Genomic DNA, 20,083 nt, shown 5'->3' on the forward strand with positions numbered 1-20,083 from the left:
CACGGTACTCTTATGGGATCACTTCGGTCTATAACTATTTGTACGGGAATAAAAATGTTCCATTTCTAAAATTAAAGTTTCCTTTGTTTCCTTTATAATGTTCCTGAAATTTCTGAACTTTTGATAAGTTTCCGCAACTTGCACATCTGTAGTCATCATCAGTATAATAATATGCGCGTTGCCGACTATTTAACACACCACAGTGAACCCGCACCCGCACCTAGCTGAGTTTAGTCATATTAAATCCTCCTCTTCCTACTCGTGTACTCGTAATCTTCCAACAGGTCAGCATCATAAGTAGCGGATCGGACTCCACGTCAAAAGTATCTACGGTTCTTCTCTAATGAGTAAAGTATTCTCTAATAAGGTTGTACATGAGTGTAAAAATTCAACAAAGTGCTAATAAAACCTCCTCGGAGAACATCGCTGTGTCATGAACTTCAAATTTAATTTAGAAAAGGAAGCAAATCTAATTTGAAAAATTAGGCGCGAAGTCTCGATCCCCCATACAAAATTTGAGCCATTTTCTACGAACAGAATTGGGTTGCCAGACTAAAGATATCGGAAATCAACTAAAACACTAAATAAAAAATTTAGAGCAGAAACTAGCCCTCATGACAGTCATGACGTATGTCGGCCGCCGGGGCAATTAAAATTAAATATAAATATATATTCTACAAGTTTTCTGGTCACCCTGTTCCTACGCCGGTTTACACTTAATTAAGGAATTAGTTTGTGCACACGCCGAGGTGCGAGCGAGATACTTGTCGACTTGTCTTGACCCACGCAAGAAATCGACCTTCGATTTCTATAATAGTTTTCAAGTGAAATAAATTATACTGGGTATATCAATTAGTCCAGTGTATAAAGTCTTAGTTAAGTTCCATTATATACTCGTATAATTATTAAATTTATCAAACATCGGATTTTCTGGGGCCAAATTAAATAAACTTAATCATCTATGCTTTTCCCATGTACGAGTTAGGGCTACAACTTTTGCTTCTAAAAATATTATTAAATTATACCTTACTTAGAAGTATGTTACTTAACAAAATAAAACTAAGCAAATCGCTGTTAAATTTTGTTTCTTCCTAACAAACAAAAGTCAAAATGACTGACAGGGACAGAATGATTAACAGCTTCGGACTTGACACCTTGACAGACATAATGAACAACGGCATTTGTGTTTTAGCGTCTATTAGATGTAAACACAAAATATATTTATTATATTCGCCTGTGCTTTTAATTGGTAATCATTAAACCATTCCAGACTATATGGTCGTACATTATTTGCAGGGAAACGACCAGGTTATTGTGTAACGCGAATGTAGCCCAAGGCCCGATATGCGTCGCCCACGACCATTTCTCCACACCAATCACGATCATGTGCTATTGGTATTGTGTGCTAATATTTCTATTATCGTGGATTTCTTGGCATCGGGTAAGCCGCAATCAGTTGAGGAGGAGATTCTCTGTGGCCTTTTGCATCGTCGGGTACCGCAATCAGTTGAGAAGGAGATTCTCTGTGGCCCTTTGCATTTGGGTAAGCCACAATCAGTTGAGAAGGAGATTCTCTGTGGCCCTTTGCATTTGGGTAAGCCGCAATCAGTTGAGGAGGTGATTCTCTGTGGCCTTTTGCATCGTCGGGTACCGCAATCAGTCGAGGAGGAGATTCTCTGTGGCCGTTTGCATCGTCGGGTAAGCCGCAATCAGTTGAGGAGGAGATTCTCTGTGGCCTTTTGCACCGTCGGGTAAACCGCAATCAGTTGAGGATAAGATTCTATGTGGCCTTTTGCATCGTCGAGTACCGCAACCAGTTGAGGAGGAGATTCTCTGTGGCCCTTTGTATCGTCGGGTAAGGTGCAATCAGTTGAGGAGGAGATTCTCTGTGGCCCTTTGCATCGTCGGGTAAGCCGCAATCTGTTGAGGAGGAGATTCTCTGTGGCCTTGTGTATCGTCGGGTACCGCAATCAGTTAAGGAGAGTTTCTGTGGCCCTTTGCATCGTCGGTTAAGCCGCAATCAGTTAAGGAGATTCTCTGTGGCCCTTTGTACGTCATCGTTTAGTTTAATCCTTTAATATTGTTGCAAAGATCATTGACAAAATATAATGGAAAAGCTAAGAAACGCACTTTTTCTAGTTCAATATTTATGTAGGTAAAAGAAATAGGCAGTATTAAATATTTATGTTTTAGGTATGTTCAATAAAACAAAGCACTCAAGTTTTTTTTTGTTATTGTAGAATTTTGGATAAATATTCATTAAATAATGATTACCAATACTTGCTATGATTGAATATGGTATGGTTAATTGTAGAGATGCACCGGATATCCGGTTACTATCCGGTATCCGGCCTATCCGGCCATTATTTTACTATCCGGCCGGATACCGGATAGTGACCTTCTATCCGGCCGGATAGTAACATTGCTTGATTTCGGAGTAAACAAATTCGATTTAAGTAACAGACACGGTCATAATCGTACTTGTTTATTATTTTAAAACAATCATTCCACTGACTTGCATGCGCACTCATTTCGAACCTAGAAATGAGTCCGCGCGAAGGTTTACTAGGAAACAGGTCAAACCTGCAGAATGCGCACTTAAAAACCGAAATGTAGGTGTAGTTCCGCCGGCCGAATATCCGGCGGCCGGATACCGGATATTCGACCAGTGTCCAGGCCGGATATCCGGTATCCGGTATCCGGCCAAACAACTATCCGTTGCATCTCTATAGTTAATTGGCACGTACTATTTTTTTTTCCGTTTTCCATTTAGGCTCTACAACGTTTCAATTAAGTACGTAAATGAGTTGTACTTCAATTATTGTGTAAAGTTTAATCAAATGTAATCACATGACCTCGCGTCTGCCACAATTCATGACGAACAAACACTCGTGATGTTGCAAACTTGCCAAATTATAGGGGACTGAAATGTGCCTAATTCGTAGGAACGGCGCAGGAGTTTTCTATTAACAGATGCGGTTTAAGGGTGAGGTTATAGTACACTGATTAAGATTAAGGTAAGAGGGAGACAGTGCGATCATGTCACACGTCATTACTCAAGTCGTATTTGGTAAAAAAATGTAGAACTAAGTGGATATAATACTGTGGATTTTTATATCAGGAACTAAGATATAGCACAGCGGCAGGCGACAGTGGAAAAATCTTCACCCGCGACTGGCATCTCCTGTTACCCAGCATTTCATTTTCGGAGCTTATACATTGCTCGCTGAGAGGTGCCACAGGTGAATTAATCACAATTATGTGACAGAGACAGGTGACAGCGGCCGGTGACATTCGACAAGTCACCCGCGACTCGCGTCTCCTGTCACCCAGCGCCTAGCGGACTACAAACATTGCTGACCACAGCCACGGGCCAATCACAATTAAGAAATAGCGATAGGTGACATTCGACAAGTCGCCCGCGATTCGCGTCTCCTGTCACCCAGCGCCTCGTCCTCGGAGCTACATTCCGCGCTGACCGCAGCCACGCGCGAATTAATCACAATTATGCGACAGCGACAGAATGGGAGACATTCGCACAAGTGTCACCTCGCTTACGTAATACGAACTCAATGCGGGCTTCCTTGTAACGTGGTATACGGTATACCCCTCACTATTCCTAATTATTTACAAATATTACACCCTCATTTTGTTACATTAAGTTTAAAACACTTTTCCAAGGGGGTAATTGAATAACAAAAATTTACAAAAACAGCGAATAGACTGGACAAAAAATTTCGCCAAGGGTGGCAAATTAAAAAAAAGCAAATTAAGCAACTTTTTTCTACTTAGTGTCACTAGCTATACCCTTAAAGTAAATAGATGAATGTGTATGTTAAATATTTGCAAATTTTTCGACGTAACATTTTTGTATTTTTTGTTACTGAAACAGGTGACTGCCAATATACCATCAATTGTCCAAGTACATTGTTAGTAATACAAAAGAACAACAAAAAATAAAATAGTTAAAATTCTACAGATTCTTTCCAGGAGCCTGTATGCAGAATTTTGCCACAAATATTAGACCATAATACCTAGCATAAGTTGCGTGTTTGCGCACGAGTCCCTACTTGAAGTCGCGCTTGATGTATGGAGTCATGCTAGACCGCCTGGTAAAACAAAGTAAACTCCCAGCAATGTGTTAGAGTTCAAGACACCATTATCGCACATCCAAAAAACTGCCGTCAACTAAAAGCAGAGACGTGGCTGTAAATAAAGGGGATTTGAAGCGCAGGCATTGTTCCCGGCGAGAGATGGTATCACCCGTGATATATGTGGAGGCGAAGATGGACTGGCCAGGTGGTCTAGGTAACGATAGGGCATGATATAGGAAGCTAAAGGTGCAATATATATCTCTGTATCATTGACCGAAGGCTGTGAAGAAAAAAGTTAATTGACAGACAAAAATTATAGTAAGTTTCATATATAGTTTTGGTACTGCAAAAAGGCATAAATTGTATTGAGATGACAGCTGTTACTTTTTAAACGTCAAACTAAATTGAACCTGTCAATCTGGGATTATGTATATGACTCATATAATATATGAGGCTCACGTTAGACCCAGCTTGAAATTTGTATCGAAAATTATTTCAACTTAAATTAATAAATCCCTCTTCTCAAGCTCGTAATACAATCTCCCGTACAATAAATTCTATTCCAACAATAACTGTTCCCTAAAGCACCACGCACTGACCCACTAAAGGTGAATCATACATGGCCGTTCCCATATCTAATGAAACCACTTTCCAGCCGATCTCTCTGCCCAGGAGGTGTGCATTGTTATCTGCGTATTGCTATTATATTATACGTAGCTTACTTTTAGTCTGTGGCACACTGGGCACGCGTAAGAAAAACTAGGACATTAAAAGCGTATCTAATCAAAATACGAGAAATTACTGATATACCTACTACATCTAGATTGTAAAGATCTATCCCCTTATTCATAAACGTTTACTAAAGTTAACAAGCCTATAATAATCGTTTGTCCCTTTACGACGTGTTGGTATGATGGAAAGAGACAAACGATTATTATCGGCGTGTCAACTTTGTAATGAATGTAAAAGATTGCCTGTGAAATAGGTATCAAAAGTGCGACCAAAATCGGAATGAGGAAGTATTGAATTCACAAATTAAATCGTGACTACTTTGATAAAAACTCGTATATTATTCTGTCAATCAAAAAAAAATGTGGTAACTATGTATACCTAGGATATTTTTTCAAAGTAGCTGTGTCTAGTCGAAAAACTTTATCAAAATCTGTAGAAAAAAAACTGCAATAAAAAAATCGAGCCATTTGGCTTTAAATTGAATGCTAAAGTGAAGATAAGGTTTATACGTATATTAACTCCTAGTATACGCCTAGCTTAAAATCAGGTTGCACCTCCTTTGGTCCATTGGATGATATAATATTGCTCTAACGCGGATATTGGTAGATAATGCAATGTTCCACTTCTTTAGGGCTGCCTGCTTGAGCGCATGACAATATCGGCTCGATTCGGAAAATGAATTAGATTTCTACTAGATTTCAACAAGTTACGATAAGGATAATTTAAAGATATTTGTAAGATTCGAACTTTAAGATAGGTACGTCAATATAGATCTAGAAACGATATGGATTCGATGTGTCACTGTTAAAGCGAACAAAACCGACACGAATTTGTTGAACAAAAACGTCAAGTTTAACACTGACATACACACTCACTAGGAACTTCATACTGCCTTATTCGAACTTCAAGATATTCACAAGAGACGACACGTACTAGATCCATTCTAGATACGTTATAGTTTAGATATCAACTAGTTCTCTTTTGCAGCGCAATTCGGGAACCAATGTCACTTTTACGTTAGATAGAGTAAGATATCTATTAGATGTGAATTAGATCTCTAAGTCATATCCTGTGGAAATCGTTCAAGAGTATCTCCAGAATCGCGCAAATGTCAAATTTGACAGGTTAGATCTTAAATATATCGTTATCGTATCTTGGTGATGCTGATGTCTAAAAGATGTCTAATAGATGTCTATTTCATAATCCGAATCGGGCCCATAGTATAATAACTATCCACAATTTAATTGTAAAGTAAATATTTTATCTACCTTACCTGACTACTGACCATTATTACGAGTTCGAGTCTCGACCGAGACAGTGAGTTTTTTCACTTTTCCTTTATTTTAGGTAATTATTACACCGTTTTAATTTTCAGTACCTACTTATGAATAATCAGCTCTTTAACTATGATTAACGACATACGAGTATCTGCAGAAATTAAATTTTATTTATTTATTAAAATCATAATTTTGAAAAATTATTACTTATAGATAGTTTTAACATCACATTAAGTATAAGATATAAAAACAGTTAACAATCAAAACTATATTTTTTTTAATTTCTAGGATATTCTCGCTCGGCATCCCTAATTTCTTTCTCAAATGTTCGCTGCTCCGTTTTCCTATAAAGGCCTTATATTACTATATTTTTACTGTTCCTTACGACTCTTGGAACTAGGATAAAACCGTTAATGATAAAGAAGCCGATTCGATGTTATATTCCGAACCCGATGTCAAAATGATATAATTAGGGTTCCGTACAGTCAGCCAAGAAAGTGGTCTTGGTCTACCACATTTCGACTCTATCATCTGATTGATAGAGTCGAAAAGTGGTAGACCACTTTCTTGGCTGACGTTACCCAAAGGGTAAAAACGGGACCCTATTACTAAGACTCCGCTGTCCGTCTGTCCGTCTGTCCGTCCGTCTGTCTGTCACCAGGCTGTATCTCATGAACCGTGATAGCTAGACAGTTGACATTTTCCCACGTGATGTATTTCTGTTACCGCTAAAACAAATACTGAAAAGTACGGAACTCTCGGTGGGCGACTCCAACTCGCACTTGGCCGATTTTTATTGATGCTGACTGTACGAACAAGTACTAGCAAAATGTACGCGCAAATGATAGCAAAATGACATCATATTCAATGATATCGAAATCTAAGTTCGAATTGGCCTCGAAATAATCGCGTAGGCGGAATTGTTTTATGAATTTCACTTGCTTTCCAGTTATTCTGTAGCGTGGAAACTGTATTAGTTCGTGGTATTGATAGTTTCATTTTGTTCGATTTATTGGCTACGGCTGTTGATAAGATACTTTGTAAAACAAGGGCGTTTAGTCATAGCGTGTTTTGTTATAATTTAACGCTTTCTTGTCTGCCGTGCTAAGTAACTAAGATACATACACCTACAGGCGGACATAATATTTATTTTGTTAAATATGCTACGACTATTATTTTAACTCTTAACAAAACAATAACTTACAAAAATATACTAGCTTTTTGTCTGCGAGAAATAAAAAAAAACTGTCGTATGTACTTACCTGCAAGCCTATTATGGATCGCTTTATCCACATTTATCCACGTGATAAAACAACTGTCACTTTTTAACTCTGCGGGATAGAAAGAGACGGACACCGTTTTATCACGTTGTCACGTAGACAAATACGACCATCATATCCGTACTGGGCATCAAACTAGCTCCATAATACATATATCAAATTTTATCTTTATTGACTCAGCCGTTTAAGCCTAAAGAGGTTACCAACAGAGTTACTATAGCGTTAATAATATTAATAGATATATCATTTCAAAGATACATAATTAAACTAGAAGTTACCTACCCTGTCTTACATGGCATATCTAAATACAGGGTGTTACTGACCATCAGGCTATAAATCCAGGGCTCGATTCTACTCGCTAAACTGAGCTACTTTTATTATGGCACCAACCCCGAAATTCCGAATTTCTTTTTTACTTTTTCATACATTTTGGCTGATCAGATGTCGACGTTTTCTATGGAAAAGCCAAAAATTTTTCCCCGATTTTAGGGTTGGTCCCATAGTAAAAGTAGCTCAGTTTAGCGAGTAAAATCAAGCCCTGGAATTAAAGCCCCATGGTCAGACACATACTGTATAATTCGCACTTGTGCAGTCTATATTTTACAAAGTATTGATCAGTCTATAAACTTACTCCGTTGCGCGTACGCACGTCTTTTAGATAAATACACGCCATTAAGTGCATACGCGAAACAACTCCCGTGGCTAAATTGTAGTGCTCAATAAGGTACAAATTCCTGGGCTTGTAGAATGTAACTAACAACTTCCTAACCTCAAATCTTTAAAATCCTGCTATAGGAGTTTGATCTCTATGACTACTTGGGAAGATAGTGTTTTGATAGTGCTTTTGTTTATTATACGAGAATGTTTAAGGTATTCGTTGGTATTTAATATTAATAGTAACCGATGGAGGACGATGTCGGGGTCTATTTCGCATGGACGTGTCTATTTGTATCCTCCGTGTTACGGTATATTGATCCTATGTATCACATGTGAACATGGTTTGTTACTTTAGTTCGTGAAGGAAAGTAGAGATTACATGTATGTTAGTGTGCTTTTGGCTGCAACAGATCTTTTACTCATTGTTCAAGATTTTAATGTTATTTATGAGTCAATAACGTCCAGGAAAATCGGTTTTTTAACGGTTTGGTTATATTTTTCTACGACTTTCATGATACAACTTGTCAGAAAAGAAGGTTTTAACATGTCTATAAGGAAAAGTAAGAAAACTAGGCTTTTAAGTCTGTTTATTTTATGATGTCCACAAAAAGACGCCTAACCTTAACTCATACTAAATAAGTTTTTGGAAAAAAAATCATTTTTGATACAAGCTTTTATCGCTGACTGTATTTTTCCTTCTACATTCTACATTCTATTTTTCTCTCCTTGTATTGAAAACATAAATACTATGATGAATTAGGCTATCAGTGGCATACTTTAAGTTGTCCTAAATGATTAAAGAATATTGTTGCATACATTTCTTCGATTCAAGCATGAAAAAAAAAGTTGGATAAAATATTAAAACCAAACAGTGTAACCACGTCGTGTCAAATTAAAGCAAATGCAGTCGTTCAAATACTTCAATAATCCTCTAAATCGACCGGGACAGGTACAAATAACAGGGCAGTCTCGTTAAAAGTGCGCTAAGTGCCTGTAGATCATCGGGTGACCACACAATCTGCGCGGCCGGCGCGCGCGCACGATCTCTGATATATCGCGCGAGGGCGGTATTAATCACTTCCGTGATGTTGGGGGATTTTGAGAGTTATGTCTCTATCTTAAAATTTTTAGATTATGAGTTTGGGGACGGGATACACTTGTCTTGTTAATTTGGGATTTTTGTGTTTTGACGAATCTAAATGTTTTGATTTATGAGCGGCTAATGCGGCTATAGATTTTTTTTATTAGCGTATAAGAGTGTCCCACTACTGGGCAAAGGCCTACCATGTTTCCCGCCATTTGGTCCTATCCGATGCACACTCCCGCCACTCTTTACAAAATGTGACAAGGTCGTCCCACCATCTCCGTTTTGGTCTTCCTCTGCCCCGAGATCCATCCTGTGGGACCCAGTCTGTAGCTAGTTTGGTCCAGCGCTCCGGGTGCATTCGGCAGACGTGCCCTGCCCAGTCCCACTTTAGCTTGGCGGCCTTCATGCCCACATCCACAATGTCGGTTTTGGAACGCAGTTCGGAGTTTATAGGTTTTGAGAAGTCATATTACCTAATGCGTCGAGAATAAGATCACCCGGTAAAAATTTCTCTTGAAATTGACATAGGCAAACAACCATCAGAACGCCCAAAAGCCACCTGGTGGAGAAACCTGGAGAAACAGTCACTAAAAATACCAGCAACCTACTATGACAGAGCCAAATGGCGGAATCATATTCAGAGGCCCAAATGAAATGAGAAGAGGCACAGGGAAAGAAGAATGTTTATGGCATAGTTCATACAAGCAATTTTAAATGGTCTTCTATGACGCAGACAGACAATTTGATGCTAGAGCTAGAGCGCAAGAAACGTCTGCCTAGATGTATACACCTGGATAAAAAAAAACGGAGAAGTGCGAGTCGAAGTCGCCCACCGAGGCTTCCGTACTTTTCAGTATTTATTGTTATAGTGGCAACAGAAATACATCATCTGTGAAAATTTCAACTGTTAGCTATCAGAGTTCATGAGATACAGCCTGGTGACAGACAGACAGACGGACAGACGGACAGTGGAGTCTTAGTAATAGGGTCCCGTTTTTACCCTTTGGGTACGGAACCCTAAAAGGCACGTATCCGCCGACGAATGAACTATTTTCTGAGACAACACACCTTTAAGCATACATAGTTTCCTAGACCTATCCAGAGCAAATCTCACTTCCTGCTCATTGTCCACCACTTAGTTTACAACGGTTTTAACCGCTTACAGGCTCCATACGGACTTGCGACCTTGTCGGCGGGGTGACCAGTACTTTACAAAGGTTCTAACCGCGTACAGGCTCCATACAGAGTTGCTACCTTGTCGGCGGGATGATCGCTGTAAGCGACGCCGTATGAGCGTGATATATCGCCCCTGTAGCGTTAATAAGCGGACACGAGGCTCGTGATCGCCAACAGCTACGCTGCGGTGTGTTAACGCCGAATGTTCCTTTGGAGGGGTTATCCGCAGATGGTCTAGAACGCAAAATGACTAGTGTGTTGTTTTGCCTTAATCGCAATTAGTCTACATCGCAAACGGTCGAGAACGCAAAATGCCCGAATTATTTTTTCCGTTTTATCTTAACTTTATAGTGATGTCGACGGAGCCCCGCTTCCGCGCAACGTAGTACGCAAAACGTTGTACCTACACAACTTAACTTGATTCGTCCCTGATACGGGCTCTGGATTGACTTGTAGTTTCTGAAGGATAGTTACTAGATTGGAAGTCAAGTTCCAATGCCACAGGGCCTGGCCAATATGAGAATCATTCATCGACATTCGCCGTTCGACAAGAAAAAATATGCGGCGAAATGGCAGGTGATCATTTCCTTAGGTTACATTATGTCTCTTTCGACTGGCTTATTCTGTAAACGACTAGAGACCCACCCCGGCATCGCACTGGTTAACAAATTATACACCTAAACCTTCCTCAAGAATCACTTTATAGATAGGTGAAAACCGCATGAAAAATCGTTCAGTAGTTTTTGAGTTTATCGCGAACATACAAACAAACACACAAACAGACAAGTGGTGGGGGGCTTTGTATAAGGTGTATTAGTGATTGTTACTTGGGTAGCTTGGATTCGTCCCAGGCAGACCGCACGCCCTACATCTAGGTCATATTCGCGCGAAGTGGCCGTGTTCGGACGCGCTGCGCCGGCGCCGATAAATATACACGTCACAGGAACGTGTACCTCACCACTACACTCCCTTTACTGTCACATAAAACCAAACACAAGCAATAATCACCCTTGACACCTTTAAATTACGGCCATCCAAATTGTTTTTGCCAGCGCGAATTAACTTTGCAAAAATAATTCACCTGAAAAATTGCATGCCGATCTGATTACGTCCTTATTACAAGTTGTTAAGGAGGTTCTATCAGTTTTGTGGTAGCTTTTTAAGGTTGTAAGGCTATTAATAGTGATACGCGCACGTTGTCGCGTGATCCTTGCTTTCGATTCGCTTCGACGTTCGATGGAGAAAGGTAATAAGTGCCTATAAACTTCTTAGACCGTTATGTTCTTTCGGTTTTGTATGGTAACCGCTGTCCGATTGGATCGCGAGTCTAATGATGTTAGTATGTAATGTGCTGGATGCTGGAGTCTGTTTAACACGCGGCACGAACGTTTAAGAATACTTAAGAGACATTACAGTATAGTAGTAAGCAATATGAGTGCGCATTTTACGATATACGCTGTTGCTGTTTAGCAAAATGAAATGTCAATGTTTTACATTTCATTTGGCTAAATGGTACAATTAGACGGACGTCTAAGTAAGCAAATTCTGCTTGTACTTTGACGCAAAAAAGTGTGACAGTGCCATTATAAACGTCATAGTAATTTGACGTTTATGGTGATGGGAGTGTCACCATTTTGTCATTGAAAAGTCTGTGCAAAGTTACCTTCAACGAATACCAGAAGAATCTTAATATTTCTAGAGTAAAAAGTTTACTTAGTGAGTAGAATTAGCAATTTTCGCCTTTACTCTGTTTCCGAAGTCATCTCCATCATTCTCTTGCCCTTGTTCCATTCGCTTGGGGTCGGCGTTCTCTTTCATACCTCTCGGTCGCCCGCCATTTCATCATTCACTTGCGTTCATTTCATATCATCTCTCACACAGCCCAGGATCCACCTTTTCCTCGGTTTTCCTTTCCTCGTACTTCCCTCCACATTCATTCATAATTCTCGTCACATGACTTTCATCACATACCCGTACCACGCTAGGTACTCTGTTTCCGAAGTATTATAGGTATTCGCTATGGACACAGAATAAATAATAGTACTAGGTACAGAAGACTCGCTCTCTAACAAAACGCGTCTGTTACGATCAGCACAGATATGGCCGCTAGGTGGCGACAGGCGCCACGCGCGACTTATGGCTTTCCCCAAAATTGGGGTGGAACGGATGTACTTTTAGCTACCTGTAGCAAAGCGACAAAATCGCGGAGTGAGCCACGCCTGCTATGTAGGTACCTACCTAATTAAACTAGTGGCACAGCGAAAATCTAAAATCTGCTCACAACATTTCTCGAAAGGCGCGAAAGGATTCAGAAAGGCGCTCTGGAGAGCAGGGCTATAACCGCGAAAATCGAAGTTCGCAAATTACGGGGATTTTTCTCTGTCACTCTAATTACGCCTTCATTGGAGTAAAAGAGAAAGATCCCCGCAATTTGCGAATTTCGGTTTTCGCGGTAGCCGCTCTGAACACACATAAACATTTTTGCCAAAGCTGAACCGAAGAGCTTTACTTCGCTCGGTCGATGAATAAAACGCTGTCACATGAAATGTACAATAAAACAGATAAGAACAAATAAAACGTATCTACGTGGCAGTAAAGCAGGAACTACATAGTCGCCATCTTTGTTTCAGTAATCACCAACTTTAACGACTCTTACATTGTCAACTTTTATTGTCTTAGGATGGTATTCCATCTGTCCAATAGCTTGGCCCAATGTGTATTTGCGTCTCACATTTTCCTTAATGAGAGACTGAGACGCAATGTACATTGGACAAAGAAATTGGACAGATGGAATACCATTAGCACAGCGTGTGGAATTATATACTTGCATTTAAGTGCTGGTATTTTAGTGTTCTGTATTTAATGTCATAGGGTAATTCGCCAGTACCTGGCCACCGGCCAAAAACTGGCCACCCTAAACTAAAAATGAATTCTATTTACTTATATACAGTTTCAATAACTGGTCAGCCTTCAATAGCTAGAATAGCCTTATAATAAAATGAATTCTGTTTATAGGTGAATAGAATTCATTTTTAGTTTAGGGTGGTCAGTTACTAACAGGTGACCAGTTACTGGCGAATTACCCTTGCTGGCTTAAAAAAAGTACTTAATAACTAAAAATTGAAGTATCAGTGTGGGAAAAACCGAAACATAGTGAGCTGCGAAATTGCATGGAGAAATGATGAATGAATGAATAGTTACTTTACTAATTTTGGAGGAAAAAAGGTACCACTACTTTTGGGGTTATAAAATTTCTAATCTGAAAAAAACCGGGCAAGTGCGAGTCGGACTCGCGCACGAAGGGTTCCGTACCATAATGCAAAAAAAAACGTAAAAAAAGCAAAAAAAGAACGGTCCCCCATCCAAGTACTGACCACTCCCGACGTTGCTTAACTTTGGTCAAAAATCACGTTTGTTATATGGGAGCCCCATTTAAAACTTTTTTATTTTATTCTGTTTTTAGTATTTGTTGTTATAGCGGCAACAGAAATACATCATCTGTGAAAATTTCAACTGTCTAGCTATCACGGTTCGTGAGATACAGCCTGGTGACAGACGGACGGACGGACGGACTGCGAAGTCTTAGTAATAGGGTCCCGTTTTACCCTTTGGGTACGGAACCCAAAAAAAATGGACTACTTAATGCAAAATCCTAATACACATTCCACAACACTTTGCATATAACAGTGTTATCCATTTAAGATAAATATTTATACAGTATGGTTTGATTGAGAGCAGTCCTGACTCGGAGGAGGCAGGTATTTTAATAGAAACTGTGGCCAGTCACGTTGCGCCGGCCATATTGCGCTCCCGAACTGTGGGACACCACACAGATTTATAACAGTAAATACCTACTTATAGTTCGTTTTTTTTAGCATTAGAAAGAACTTGCAAGAAGGTAAGCGATCTTGACACGTCTTTTAACTGAAACACGCTTTTTAAAATTCAAAAACTATTACTTATGAAAGCAGAAGAATATAAATAATCGTACTAGATTCATAGTTGTTACATATTTGCCGTAACTTATTTTTAAAATGTGTTTTTCAATTAAAAGAACATCAAGATTGTTTACCTAATTTCTATTAAAAAAAACGAACTATAGGTATTGTCTTATACCTCCGCGTTACTCTCATCCTTCCGTTGAGCTAGGTACGTCGCGACGCTAATAGGAGCACTGCTGGATGAATTGTAGACAGCTCATTTGAAATGTTGAGTACTTTAATAAAAACTAAAAGGCCCATCATATCGTCCACTGTGGCACAGAATAGTACAATTAAAATTCTCAGTCCATCTTTGGAGTGTATCTTGTAATTGATGTACTCATTGATTTTATGAGTATCTCAACTCAGAAATAAGGATCCGTCCGGCAGAAATCAAGAAATGGTTACCTTGGAAATTATTCTAGAGTACCTAACCTACCCTACCTATAAGCAGTATAATTAGGTACTTGAGTTTTGTATCGTTTACGCGATACGCTGTAGGTACACCTCAACTAAAATATCACGATTTTTTCTTCAAAATAAGTAGAAACTTCTTCATAATAAAACTAAATTGACAACAGAGAGAAGAGACATCAGAGAGTAATTCAATGTGAAAGCTTTCATTACGCAGGTCCCAGAGCTCTCCATCTAAAATATAAATCACTTACTGTTTTTAAACTGTCCTCTAAAACTATACCGGACTGGTTATTGAACCTACCATACGTTCCCCGCAGGTTATTAAATTAATTGTAGACGGTAGAAGCTAGGACGGAGGCGGTTGCCGTGCCTCGAGGCCCCGATGATGAATACCAACCATCCCTGGACGAAAAGACGCTTTTTAATAGGAAAACCATGTCGCTTAAGACCTTTTGGGACGCTATGACAGTATTTAAGAACCGTGTGTGAAAGATTTACGAATAAATCAGTATTGTGCAGTAGTGGCCTCTATAATCGATGACCCTAAGGCAAGGCGAGGTGACTTGCCGTTTTAAACGTAAGGTATAATATATATAATAATAATAATTCAGCCTATATACGTCCCACTGCTGGGCACAGGCCTCCTCTCGAGCGCGAGAGGGCTTTGGGCTATAGTCCCCACGCTAGCCCAATGCGGATTGGGGACTTCACATACACCTTTGAACTTATTCGCAGATGTATGCAAGTTTCCTCACGATGTTTTCCTTCACCGAAAAGCGACTGGTAAATATCAAATGACATTTCGTACATAAGTTCCGAAAAACTCATTGGTACGAGCCGGGGTTTGAACCCGCGACCTCCGGATTGCAAGTCGCACGCTCTTACCGCTAGGCCACCAGCAAAAATTTATAAGCTAAGAACTTAAGTACTTAAATTTATTTTTGAACCAGTTGTATCACTCAATAGTTACATTTGGGCCACGTAACTCTGCGAATCTACTGGAAGGATATAACCAAACGGAGTAGCCATCAACAGGCGTTCACCTCTGTAGAAACTCTACGACCAATACACATTGGGCCCGATTCGGATTTTGAAATAGACATCTATTAGATATCTTTATTGTATTAACGATATGTTTAAGATCTAACCTGTCAAATTTGACATTTGCGCGATTCTGGAGATGCTCTAAGAACGATTTCCACATGATATGAGTTAGAGATCCAATTCACATCTAATAGATATCTTACTCTATCTAACGTAAAAGTGACATTGGTTGCACGAATTGCGCTGCAAAAGAGAACTAGTTCATATCTAAACTATAACGTATCTAGAATGAATCTAGTACGTGTCGTCTCTTGTGAATATCTTGAAGTTCGAATACGGCAGATTGTAAGGACCTAAGGAGTGATGTTTATCTGACATAGTTATATTTATATTACGTATACGTTTGACGTGCCCCTCCCCCACAAAAATCAGCAATATTTTAAAAGTCCATATAGGTACTGCAGTTTTTAGAAACCTCAAAGTTCATTCCACAGGTCTGCCAGCTCTCGCTTACAATAATAACATGTTGGCCGGCAACATATCTATCGCATCGCGTGGCAAGTTAATTGCTTATTAATTCTAGAACGGCCTGTTTAACGGTAATTATAGCTAGCCTGGATGTAGCCTTTATGTGTTAGTCTGACCACGATAACTTTGCACAAACTTGCAGAATACAGTATACATCGTATGGTGCGTGCAATACGGCCATGCACATGGGCACAAAAGGCTTTGACAGTAGGTACTGTGCTATAATAAGCACATTACGTAACTACATCGAAAATTTAAAAGGCCACCTATGTAGGAGGGATACCTAAATTTTCGCAATTTCAGCATTGGTCCCATAATAATCGTTGTTCAGTATGATCTATGTCTAACGCTACGTCTTACGTAGGCGAACAACGCGCGATCGCGGCGCGGCGCGGCGCGGCGAAAGCGGCCGCCGCCGCGCCGCGCCGCGCCGCGCCGCCTGACATTCGCGTGCAAATCGCGCCGCACCGCGTTCGCAACGAGATCGCTTACGTAGGACACTTCTATGGGCATCAAAGGATTGATTTCGCCGCGCCGCGCCGCGCCGCGTTCGCGCGTTGTTCGCCTACGTAAGACGTAGCGTTAGGGTAACATTCCATTTCTAACCGCAGCTGCATTACTAGTACTGAACGCGTCGCTGTTATTGTCAATTTCCATAGTAAAATGAACAGTAGTGCAGCTGTCGTTGGAAATGGACTGTCACCTTAAGTCACTGCGCAGAGTACCTACATACATATACATACTCGTATGGCTGGTGCTTAAAATTTCACCCTGTATTACTGTAGCATTTAAGCTTTGGTACTTAATTATTTCTCTACTCACTAAGCTAGAAGGCCACACTTACGATAAGTTAGTTAAAAAAAATACTTAGAAATAAAACGCAACCACCAAAATAAAAGACGTAATATGTACGTTTTTAACATTATTTGTCAGCATTTTTTCCGCTCCAGATTCATAGCGAAATTATAAATGGAATCTCCTTAATTTCGAATTTAGAACGTTCAAATCACGTGAAACCTCGGCGTGACACTTCTGTCATGCGTGAGACAGACAATCCATCACTGCGTGTTAACAGATCCACCAACCATTCTTTGCACGCGCTGTCGTCTTTATTCTTATTTCACTAAAGTTCTATATTGTATACTCCGTGGTGCAGTTAAAATTGTCGCTTAATATGTAACCATGTTGTTTATGTATTTAAAGGAGCTTTATACCGTTATTTATAAGGTTGACATTTGTATGGCTAAGGGGCTGTTTAAGTTGGTTCTGTGTATGCGGATTTTTCTCGTCACACGCCTAGGGTTGCCGAAACGGAAAATTGAGATATAACTTTATTTTTAAGGATGTGATTGACGATTTAAGTGGGTGTATCAGGGTGTAGGCAAATATTCGACGCTTATCTCGTTAGGTTATTAAAATTTATGAGTTCTAAAATAAAGTGCTGAGACCACACATTTAAATTCACAGCATCTGTGTATGTTTTACATTATAGAAAAGTTATGTAAGTACGTAATAAATAATTGTGCAGAGGAATTGCTTTTTTGAATGAAATGGTATTTAGCACTAACCTTTTCCCGTAACTTTGTACAAGTTGAAGTCTTCAAGCGTACTTCCATACAAATAAAACATGTTTCAACCTCTTTGAAAAAGATTTTCGGGATAAAAAATATTAGACACCTTAATTTACATAATGTGATAATCAGTAATAAACATTTATGCATTAGGTATGTCTACGAGTGTATAGATATTTATGTCGTCGATTCCACAGTTACATACTAACAGACAATAGAAGTACTAAATGACCTTTAGCGCTCAATATATTATTATTAGATATTGAAGCTTTGTATACGATAACAGTAAATTACCTATAAAATAATATCTTCTCTCCATTGTTCTGTTTTGATCTATCTAGTAGGGGGTTATCAGAAAAAAATGGTACCATTTAATTTTTTTTCGAAAAACCATCAACTTTTGGGTTATTTAGACTCAGAAATGAGACAAAGAAAAAGTGTATTTTGGATGACAGTTTTGTGACGGTCCATACAAAGTGTACTTATGTGAAAATGCGTCTCAAAAACTGACATTATTTTGGGACACATTTTTTCTTTCTAGATCGAAAGTCTTCTTGATTCTGAGTAGAAATAACCCAAAAGTTGATCGATTTTCGAAAAAAGTAAATGGTACGCTTTTAAGTGATAATGCCCAGGTAGATAACATAATCATTTACATCATCATCATCATAAAATTGAAATTAAACTTTTAATAGGTACTTTAGTACCTAAAACTTTAGTACATAAAACTCGAATCTCACCAGCCTACCCAACTTCTTAGTCGAGCAATTTTCCTACAGATTATTGAAGAAAATGTATGGCAATTTTTTTTTCGGTTTTGCTTCTAATATTTTTGCCACACAGCCACTGGTCCGTGTACAGTATGTGCAAGATGCAAAAAGTTTACAAAAAAGTGAAAAGTGGAAATTTCAGGAAAAATTCACACTTAAACAGAATAGAATTTCGTTTTGAAAATTGAAAATTAGATTCCGAATAAATGAGAAGTTACCAAAAGTTCCATGTGAAAATTTCTCAATTTTGAAAAGTTGACTGACGACTGGTCTGGCCTAGTGACCTTGCCTGCGAAGCCGATGGTCCTGGGTTCGAATCCCAGTAAGGACATTTATTTGTGTGATGAACACTAATACTTGTTCCTGAGTCATAGGTGTTTTCTATGTATATAAGTATGTATTTATCTATATAAGTATGTGTATCGTCGCCTAGCACCCATAGTACAACAAGCTTTGCTTAGTTTGGGGCTAGGTTGATCTGTGTAAGATGTCCACCAATATTTAAAGTAAAGTATGTGAAAACGAAGACCGGATTCATCCTGAGGGTCGCGAAGTTGGAATCTCGACACAATGCGAATTTTAATTCGTTTGTGGTGAGCGTTCCGACTGATCATCTAGCGACCTTCACCAAGGAGGAGTTTTGGCCGAAGGGTGTCAAGTTTCGGCGGTTCCGCGGCCGGCTCCCTGACACTGCGGGGTTGCGTAATGCATCGCAGCCATAATGTGATTTGTAGTGTTTAGTTTTAAAATATATTTTTATAATATGTATGCTAGTTTTAAGGTATTTATGTATGGGCCACTAGTTGCCTGAAATAAAGATTTTCATTCATTCGTTCATTCATTCATTCATTTATTTATTTATTTTCGATGGCGCAACAGTAGTAATAGGTAGGTAGATAGTATGTTGTGTACGGTATCGAAACAATTTATCCGCATATACAATATACACTGTATATTATACAGGATGGCCGGCTAGATTGTGGCTACTCTTACTTTCCTATCTCAATCCCACTACCGTTACTACCACACCCATAACCTTATATTATAACACAGGGTGCTGTTGTTTCATTATTTAGCTTATGTCTCTAAAATATATCTTCTACAGGTAATGATTCAACCGTAGGTACTTTCAATAAAAATCATAAGTTAGTTTTAAATGTCAATAACGACCTAAAGACCGACAGATCTAGCTATAAGGTTAAATACCTTATAGCTTATAAGATACAATACACTAACAAAATCTATGGATTGTTGTGATTTGAAATAAATGATTATTTAATTTAAAGTCGACTTTATCTAAATACATAAGAAATAATCGTGTAAGTATCGTAAAAGAATTTACGGACTATGCTACTTTGTACTTACGACAGAAAAATGCGGATTACGATTAGTTTAGATACGGTCACTAAGCGGAATCAAATCATACATTTATTTTAGGGTGCTGTTGACAGAAAAAATACTATTCGAAAC

This window comes from Cydia fagiglandana, chromosome 17 (assembly GCF_963556715.1).
Source record: "Cydia fagiglandana chromosome 17, ilCydFagi1.1, whole genome shotgun sequence".
NCBI lineage: Eukaryota > Metazoa > Arthropoda > Insecta > Lepidoptera > Tortricidae > Cydia > Cydia fagiglandana.